Genomic DNA, 8216 nt, shown 5'->3' with positions numbered 1-8216 from the left:
ACCACATCCATGGATGCCATTTGTAGTGTCTTGATCAGTAGGGACACTGCATCTAGGCAAATAAAAAAACGAATTCCTACTACAAATGTCTCATTTTGTAATACATTGATGCTCTCGAGCTCTCGAGCTCTTCACTCCTCTTCCTCCAACTCCCACAGGGTCAGTCGTTTTTCAAAGAAACAAGCTGGGGTAGATCTCTGTCTTCGGCTGCGGCCTCCCTCTGCAACAGCCTCCCTGCCACTCTAAAACTTGAGGAGAACCATCTCCGGTTCCGGAAGCACCTCAAGACCTTCCTCTTTTCTTCTGCCTTCGCTCCCCCTCCTCCCTGCTGATCTGCTCTCACTTGGCACCGTGCACCTGGCCACCCTCTGTCCTCCGGGCCCAGATACCTGCTCACCCTGCCACCCTCCCACACTGCCTCCGGGACACCCCTTGCACTGGGGTCTGTATCTGTACCTATACAGCCCCCCTTTTTTCTTCCTGCACTTATCAGACCTACCATGTCTGCTGCCTTAAACCTAGCATTTGCAAATTACTGGCTGCACTAAAACTGTTTGTTGCCTTTATTATTTATTTATTGTTATTTATCTGTTTCTCCTCTGCTTCGCACTTTCCACTTCTCCCCCTTCCATGCACTTTTCCCCTCCCCCTCTCCCATGCACTTGCGCATTCTCAATGTCACTGGGCCTAGTAAGATCGCTGTTTTGTTCTCCCCTCTTCCCCTCCCTTGCCTTGTTGCGCTCTGAAACACTTGTGTACGAGCGCGATAGAAATAAAATATCAATATCAATTTCAATATCCATGTGTCACACCCCAACCATGCCATAGTACATTCAAAGAAATGCTAACATGTTTGCGTCTCCACATGCAGTTGCGCATCATGCTTTGGAACAAATACACCATCGATGTGCATCACACATGACTGGACTCACATGCAGCACGGTCATGTCCCTGCACATGCACATCCATACATGGCCCATTTCAGACATATGTCCAAGCTGCTCACTCCTGGTACACCTCACCATGCAGTACGCATGGACACTTACCGCTCGACTCCGGACCGGTCTGCCTCTCGAGGACCTGGTGGTGAAGCGCTGGGTTAATGCGTTCCAGAACCCTCATGTCGTCAGTGGTAAGGTGGACCCGGCGCCTCATTGCACCCGCTGCTTCCAAGAGGCGGCAGGCCTTCCTGAAGGTCGGACTTGTGGTAGGTCATGGGTTGTCACCCCCTCCACGATGTCCTTCCGGATCCTCTCCCATCCATCCTTGTCAGCGTGTCTTCTTCATAGAGGGCGTGTATTCTCTGAAAGACACAGGAAACCCCACGCTTTGGATTGGAGTATTAATTAAGATTTAGATAGCGGAAAGACATCCAAAGGAAACAATTCAAAAATAACGGTATCAAGGATTTTATTAAACCTGATACTAATTTAATATATCAAACAAATCATGATTAAATCTGCACTTGTAATAACAATTTACATAGCAGGAAACAACTTTTATTAAAAAAGACACATCTATATAATAAAAATCATCTTATTCAATCATCCAAGCATACAACCTCATCCATCCATTTAGACAAACCATTCATACTAAACACCAATCAATGTACGACATAAAATCTATAGGAAAATTCATCATAATTAATTCATCTGAAAGATTTATAGAAAGAACATGAAATCAATTTGACGGGCCACAGCAGATGACATCAGTGGCCTAGGCAATTAAGATGGGTCCCAGAGTTTTCTAACCACGACCTCATCTTAGTCCAAACTCGACCGGTTTCGACGTATATACTTTAGTGTAGTGACGTCTTCATCAGGAGTAACAAAAGTATATTCTAACATCAAGAAAGAAAGAAAATCAAAGATAATACATATCAATGTGTGAAGCCCTTGTACTTGGACAAAAAACATATAACATCCATAATAAAAATATCTATAGTGGAACAATAGGTAATAATATACAAGAGCCTGCTACCAACCCGGGAAAAGTTCCAGGATGGACCTGAGGTGTCTGGCAGAAAGTAGTGCTACCCTCTTGTATTGGTGTCTCCGAGAGGCAGATAAGAGCCAGGCCATAGACAGAATCAATGCTACAGATATACAAATGTACACATAAATATCACAAGGTCAATATGTCGATCCTCCACTACAGCGGCCCTCGGGCAGGACACGAGAGTCACATACTTAAGATAGACCTAAAGAATATTAACTAACCTTCATTCATGCAATGGAAGGCTGTGCGTCTCTTCCTTAAATTGTACGCTGTGTTCACTTATATTAAACAATAGCTTCTCCGTAGAAGTTCCTGCAGATAGCGAAGTGTATGGACGCCAACGTTCTTCTCGAGAATGTCCAAACGCTCGTTCAACCAGCGGTCATAAATTTGAAGGTGACTCCCCGGATCCAGGGTTGGCTGCACCTGATGTTATATGGGCCTAAACACAACACAAGAGTTTGAGTATGTGAGAGACCGGTTGTTCTTACAATTATATTATTGGCTACACCCAAAGTGAATTACTTCCAATTGAAAATAAATTGATGAATTAATACCACAATTGTGACTAAACAAATACGGCTTGCTGAAAAGCTTACTATTTAGAGAATTTCAAAAAGGTAGGGGGGGAGGGGTTGCATTTGAAAATTGCTCAATATTTCCGACTCCAGATTACTTGACTCGGATGGGGTTTAACGGAAAGCCAAGGATGTAGGGCTCCCTTCTCTAAACAATAAAGGCAAGAAGCGATTTGGAAAACCGCCGTGATTCGAAAGGCCCCCACACGACAGAATGTTTACCTTAAGCGAAAGAACTCGCCAGTTCTCACAGTAGCTAGTCACCCGTATCCCAGCTGGGTCCGATTGAAAGTGGCGTGCAACACAGTATCACCGTTTCAAGGGTATTGATATATGCGTGAAAAACATCATGTGATCACGTAATTAACCACGTGACCACAAACTGAACTGGCCTACGTTCTAAATGGCCGTACCCTCTCAGATGAAAGACGCACGTGATTAGGCAGTATACCAGTGTACTACCCGACATATATAAAATGTTATGACAGGTAGTATTTAGTTACTCGAATTCCATGGTTCCATGGTATTAAGGCCCAATGTTAATGTTTTTAGATTAAATATCCACATTTGTTCCTTGTAATCTAAATTTTTTAATAGTTGGGGTTGGTTTTGTGCATATACTTTTTCTATGCAAAACCATTCCATCTGATCAGCCGTATGGCCCATCTCGACAAAATGGATTACCATTGGGGCATTGAGGTTTCGAGTTCTGATCTTTGAACGATGTTCGTTAATACGGGTACTCACTTCTCTGGTTGTTTTGCCTACATAAAACAACTGGCATGGGCAACGAATGGCATAAATGACATTCTTACTTTTACAAGTGGTAAAGGTACGAAGGGTCCACTTTCTGGTCTGTGAATCAAATGACGTAGTTTTTTTGGAAAACTTACAAGCAACACATGAAGTGCAGGGATAGTGTCCCACCACTGGGTTAGAATTGGTATCGCGGATTGTATGCACTTTAGGAAAAGTTCTACTGGCACGAGTAATCTTTTGCTTCAAATTTTTACTTTTTTTGAAAGCAAATAGAGGTCTGGGTATAGATGTTCCTGATGTATTAAGAATTCGCCAGTTTTTTAAGATGATCCCTCTAATAGCATTACTGTGTTGACAAAAAGTTGAGACACATACTAATTCATCTTTCTTTTCAATGTCTCGCTTGGGTGTCAATAAGAGGTCTCTGTTGATATATCGAGCTCTCTTTTTGGATTTTTTTATAAGTTTCTTTGGATATCCCCGTTCCAATAGTCTTTTTTCCAAAATTGCTGCATGTTTGACAAAATCTGCGATATCTGTGCAGTTACGGCGTAGCCGTAAGAACATCCCATATGGTAAGTTACAAAGTAAACTGGCTGGATGTTGGCTCTCATATTTCAACGTGGTATTTCTCTCTGTGGGTTTTCTATGTAATTCTGTGCAGAGATACCCTTCTTTGAAAAAAATAGACAAATCCAAGAAAGGAATTCTAGATACTGAATATTCAAAAGTGAAATGAATATCTAAGTCTACCGCATTAAGCCATTGAACAAATAAAGTCAATGATGTTGATGAGCCTTCCCAAATCATAAGTATATCGTCGATGTATCGACGGTACACCTTGATTTGGCCCCTAAATGGGTTAAATGCTGACAGGATTTTTTCTTCCTCCAAGAGTGCCATGAAAATAATGGCAAGATTTGGTGCAAAAGTGCACCCCATCGCTGTCCCTTTACATTGCAAAAAGAATTCCTCCTTGAATTTAAAAAAACTGTTCTTAAGGACTAGCTCTGCTGCTTTACATAGGAATTCTGTGGGAACCAAATGTGGTTGCATGCGCCGATCTAGCATTATGCGCAGGCTCTCCACCGCTCTATCCTGAGGGATATTTGTATAAAGCGCTTCAATATCAAGCGTTACTAGAATTTGAGTACTGGGATCAAATGCTTTTGTTTCAACGAGGTTGATGACGTCTCTCGAGTCAAGAAGAAATGTGGGCGTGGCCATCGCCAGTGGTTTAATAAAGAAATCAATGTATTTCGAAAGGGGTTCCAGTAGTGAACCACAACCCGAGACTATAGGTCGTCCTGGGGGGTTCTCAGTATCTTTATGTATTTTAGGCATAATGTAAAATAAAGGTATGCGATCTTCCGACAGGTTGATAAATTCAGCCTCTTTAGTGGAAAGGAAACCCGATTGGTTTCCTTCTTCAGTGAGTTTGAGTACCTTTAGCTTAATCATTTCTGATGGATCTTTCACCAATTTGGAATAGTGCCCAGGAATGTGTAGAAGTCTCAGAGCTTCTTGATCATAACGATCAGCATCCCAAACAACTATCCCACCACCCTTATCTGCAGCCTTAATAACTATTGATTGGTCCGAGGCTAATCTCTCGATAGCCTCGAACTCAGAAAGCGTCAGATTGGGTCCTTGTCGATTTCTTGGATGGCCAATAACTTTCTCTATTTCTTTGAGAACTAATTTTTCAAAGATCAAGACCTCTGGAGGCAAATCATTAGAGTTGGGGGTAAAGGTGGAAGGTTTAGAGAAGCCTGAGATGTTGGATTCCCTAGAGGTCACATTATTCGAAAAGAAAAGCTTTAGCCTTAATTTACGCAAAAAACCTTTTACTTCACTCATGATAGACATTCATAGAGGGCATCATAATGCACCAGAACTTGCTCCACCAGGAAGCTAACTTCTCCTGCAGTGAAGCTGGCAGCCCTCCGCCTCTCTGGCTGGGGGTTGCCAGTGGTCTCTGATGGTGTTTCCCCCGACATGGCAAACCCCGAGGCAGGTGTGGGTGGGCAACTGGGTCCTGGTGCTGGGCTGTGGAGCAATGGAACTGCAGTCGGCAGTCTTCTGTTCCAGCAGGGGTAATCACAGCAAAAGGAACCCTGCAGATGGCTGACGTGCAGGCAACAAATAGCAGGGCATGTGGCCTTCAGGCAGGCAGGCAGCAGCAGATGGCTGGTGGGAGTCTGCTTGGGACTCTGGGGGGCAGGAAAATGGCCTTCTGGGCAGGGGCGTGGTCTTCAGTTTGTTGTTGGATTCCCAGCTTGATACAGAGTGATTTTGCATGTGTAAAAACAGCACGTTAGCGTGTAATTCAAGGAAAGGCCGTTAGCGCGTAAGCACGTAGGTGATGTAACGTGTGTGCGGGCGTTTCACTCGGCACGGGTTGAAGGTCCCACATTGGTTTCCATCACTCTGTACATGTTTGTCGTGGAGAGCGGTTTGTGTGTTTTCCAAATGTTGGGGTTCACGTGCGATTACTTCACAGCGGCTACAGTGCGTACTTCTCCTTTTGGCGTTGGTGTTGTCTACGCATTCTTCTTCTACACGCAAGGCAGACGATGAGTCGCACACGCTATTTTTCCCACTGCAGGTGTCCCTGTTAGTCGCATACCCCTTTTATTCGGGCATACTAGCCTGCGTGTTGATCACATACGCATTTTTTGTGTTCCTGGCTGCCACAGCATACTGCGTGTGTTTTTTTACACGCACGTGGCCTTTCCAAGGGGCTCAGTGCTTGGGAGCACAAGGTGGGTGATGTGAGGTCATTCCCCCACTCCTGGACCAGGTCTACGATGGTATGAGGTGGAAACCTATACCTGCCATAGACCTGGTCATCAGGTATCCCAAAAAGGATGGTCCTGGGCGAAGAAATGCAGGCCCTGGCTATTCTTCTCCTCCTGCGGTGTCCCGCGATCAGTGCTGCGAGAAATGGGACATTCATCGTAGTTGTATATACGTCATTGTTGTTTGCGTGCACTTTTATAATGAGCGGGGGACGCTACCGCCTGCCTTCATGTGGCGGATGTGTTTAGGCCTCTGCATGTTTTTTGATGTGCACGTGTTTCTCCTATTCGATTCCATGAATACGTGTAGTTTGCGTGCGTGTGGGCGTTCCGTGTACTTCCCAGCAGTACTTCCCCAGTTACGCCCTTATTTTCACAGGTTGATTCCCATTCCGCGTGTTCCACCCCATGTTCCGCCCCCTTTTTGGTGTGTGCGCTAACGTTGTGCGCTTTTGATGTGCGCGGCGCGCACAGCGTTCAGGATGTTGCAGTGATTAGTGCGCCCGTGTGCGCCCGTGTGCGCCACGCACGGATTTGGCGCACATCCCGGTGAACAGCACGTGCAGGGCCTTCCATGAATCGCACATTTATTTCATGAATTAGGGCTATCACAATCATGTTGACACCAGAAATTACACTGAGCAACTCTGCTTTACATCTGGCTTACTCCATGTTAGTCATGTGGTGTGAGACAGAGGTAATCAACACAACTTCTTTTTAAAGTGACCCCACAGTAAACAAACACAAACGTTGGAGTTTTAAAAAAAATAAATGTTGAATCGGTAAAGAGTCCTGCTCCAATAATCTTTTCACACTGGAAACAGTAACAGATTATCAACGAGTGAAAGACGCTCTAACACCAAAAGCCAGACATCCATTCAACAGGAAGAAGAAGCAGTTACAGACCTTGGCAAGCACAAACTTATGCAGGGGTGGACTGGGAACCATATTACACATCGGGGGTCATTACGAGTTGGGCGGTAAGGGATACTGGGCACCGGTAAGGAGACCGGTGCCGGTAATCCCTTACCGCCCGATTCCGAGGTCCCTTGGAGGGAACCGTAAGGAACGTGTGATCAGACCACACATCCCTTACGGGCCCCGCTAAGGGACCAGGGCGCTAATAACGGGCATGCTAGTCGCAAGCCCGTTATTAGCGCCCTCCCCATTGAGCCCTATGGGGGTTGAAATGGGAATGGGGAATGGTTTGTTCAATGGGGACTTACCGGTCCCGCCAGGGTCGGACTGCACCGGTAAATCCCCATTGAACAAGACCGGTGCGGACCCGTTATTGGAGGCAGTCATGGTGCAAATAGCACCACGACTACCTCCAATCTCGGAATGTGGCCCATTGTGAGTGATGGGTGACCGGAAGAGGAGGCCGGAGGAGAAGAACCCCAGGCTAACCGCACAAGCGACCCATAGGTTAGAGGGCCACAGGGAAATCTCCAGAGTTCCCTATAAGCCGGGCTGCCACTGCACATATGTTAAAATGTCCACATTTAATTAACGCCCTCGCTCTGACACGCACACATACAAACACACATGCTTCTATTCTGTAGGAGAAAGTAAGGAATTGCTTTGCATATGCACGTTTCGAAGAAAAGAATCACACTTGTCTCAAACTTATATCGTTTGTATGTTTCTACCTTTCAACCGTTGCTACCCAAAGATTGTGGGTCAGGTTACTTCTCAAGCATGGTATAATAACGTTGAAAAATTGGTTGTGCATGGTAATTCCTTCGGAAATTAAGCAATAATCCCTTAGAGATTGTTGCTATGTGCAAGTGCTTCATGAAACAGGGTAATTGTTGGTAAACGACTGAAATGTGACGGTTGCTGCCATTAGCTGATCATTTGACATTTGCTTTAGAAAGCTCTGCCTACACACTGACCTTGGGCCTGCGGATAGGGTTTCAGCAGCGACGTCGAGCATTTAAAAGCATCCAGAAATATTAGAAGCGTGTCCTGCAGGGCTGTTTTTCGAAAGGTTAGATAAAGATACAGCACCCGCTTGAGTCTGCGCCTTAGATCATTTAACGGTTCGTTTTTTTTAAAGCCAAGCAAAAGTCCCCTTTTC

General features: G+C 45.1%; 1 long non-coding RNA gene across 1 annotated transcript; it reads right to left on the bottom strand.

Moving 5' to 3' along the window:
- Window positions 1-1393: 1393 nt before the first annotated feature.
- Window positions 1394-3951, bottom strand: LOC138527789 (uncharacterized). Its single transcript, XR_011284043.1, has 2 exons — window positions 2220-3951; window positions 1394-1840 (listed from the first exon to the last, which is right to left on the bottom strand). It is a non-coding gene; the product is annotated as an uncharacterized lncRNA (long non-coding RNA).
- Window positions 3952-8216: the final 4265 nt, after the last annotated feature.

The sequence above is a fragment of the Ambystoma mexicanum genome, chromosome 7q (genome assembly GCF_040938575.1).
Source record: "Ambystoma mexicanum isolate Mex_15411 chromosome 7q, UKY_AmexF1_1, whole genome shotgun sequence".
Taxonomy (NCBI): domain Eukaryota; kingdom Metazoa; phylum Chordata; class Amphibia; order Caudata; family Ambystomatidae; genus Ambystoma; species Ambystoma mexicanum.
This window is presented reverse-complemented; position numbering and strand designations above follow the sequence as displayed.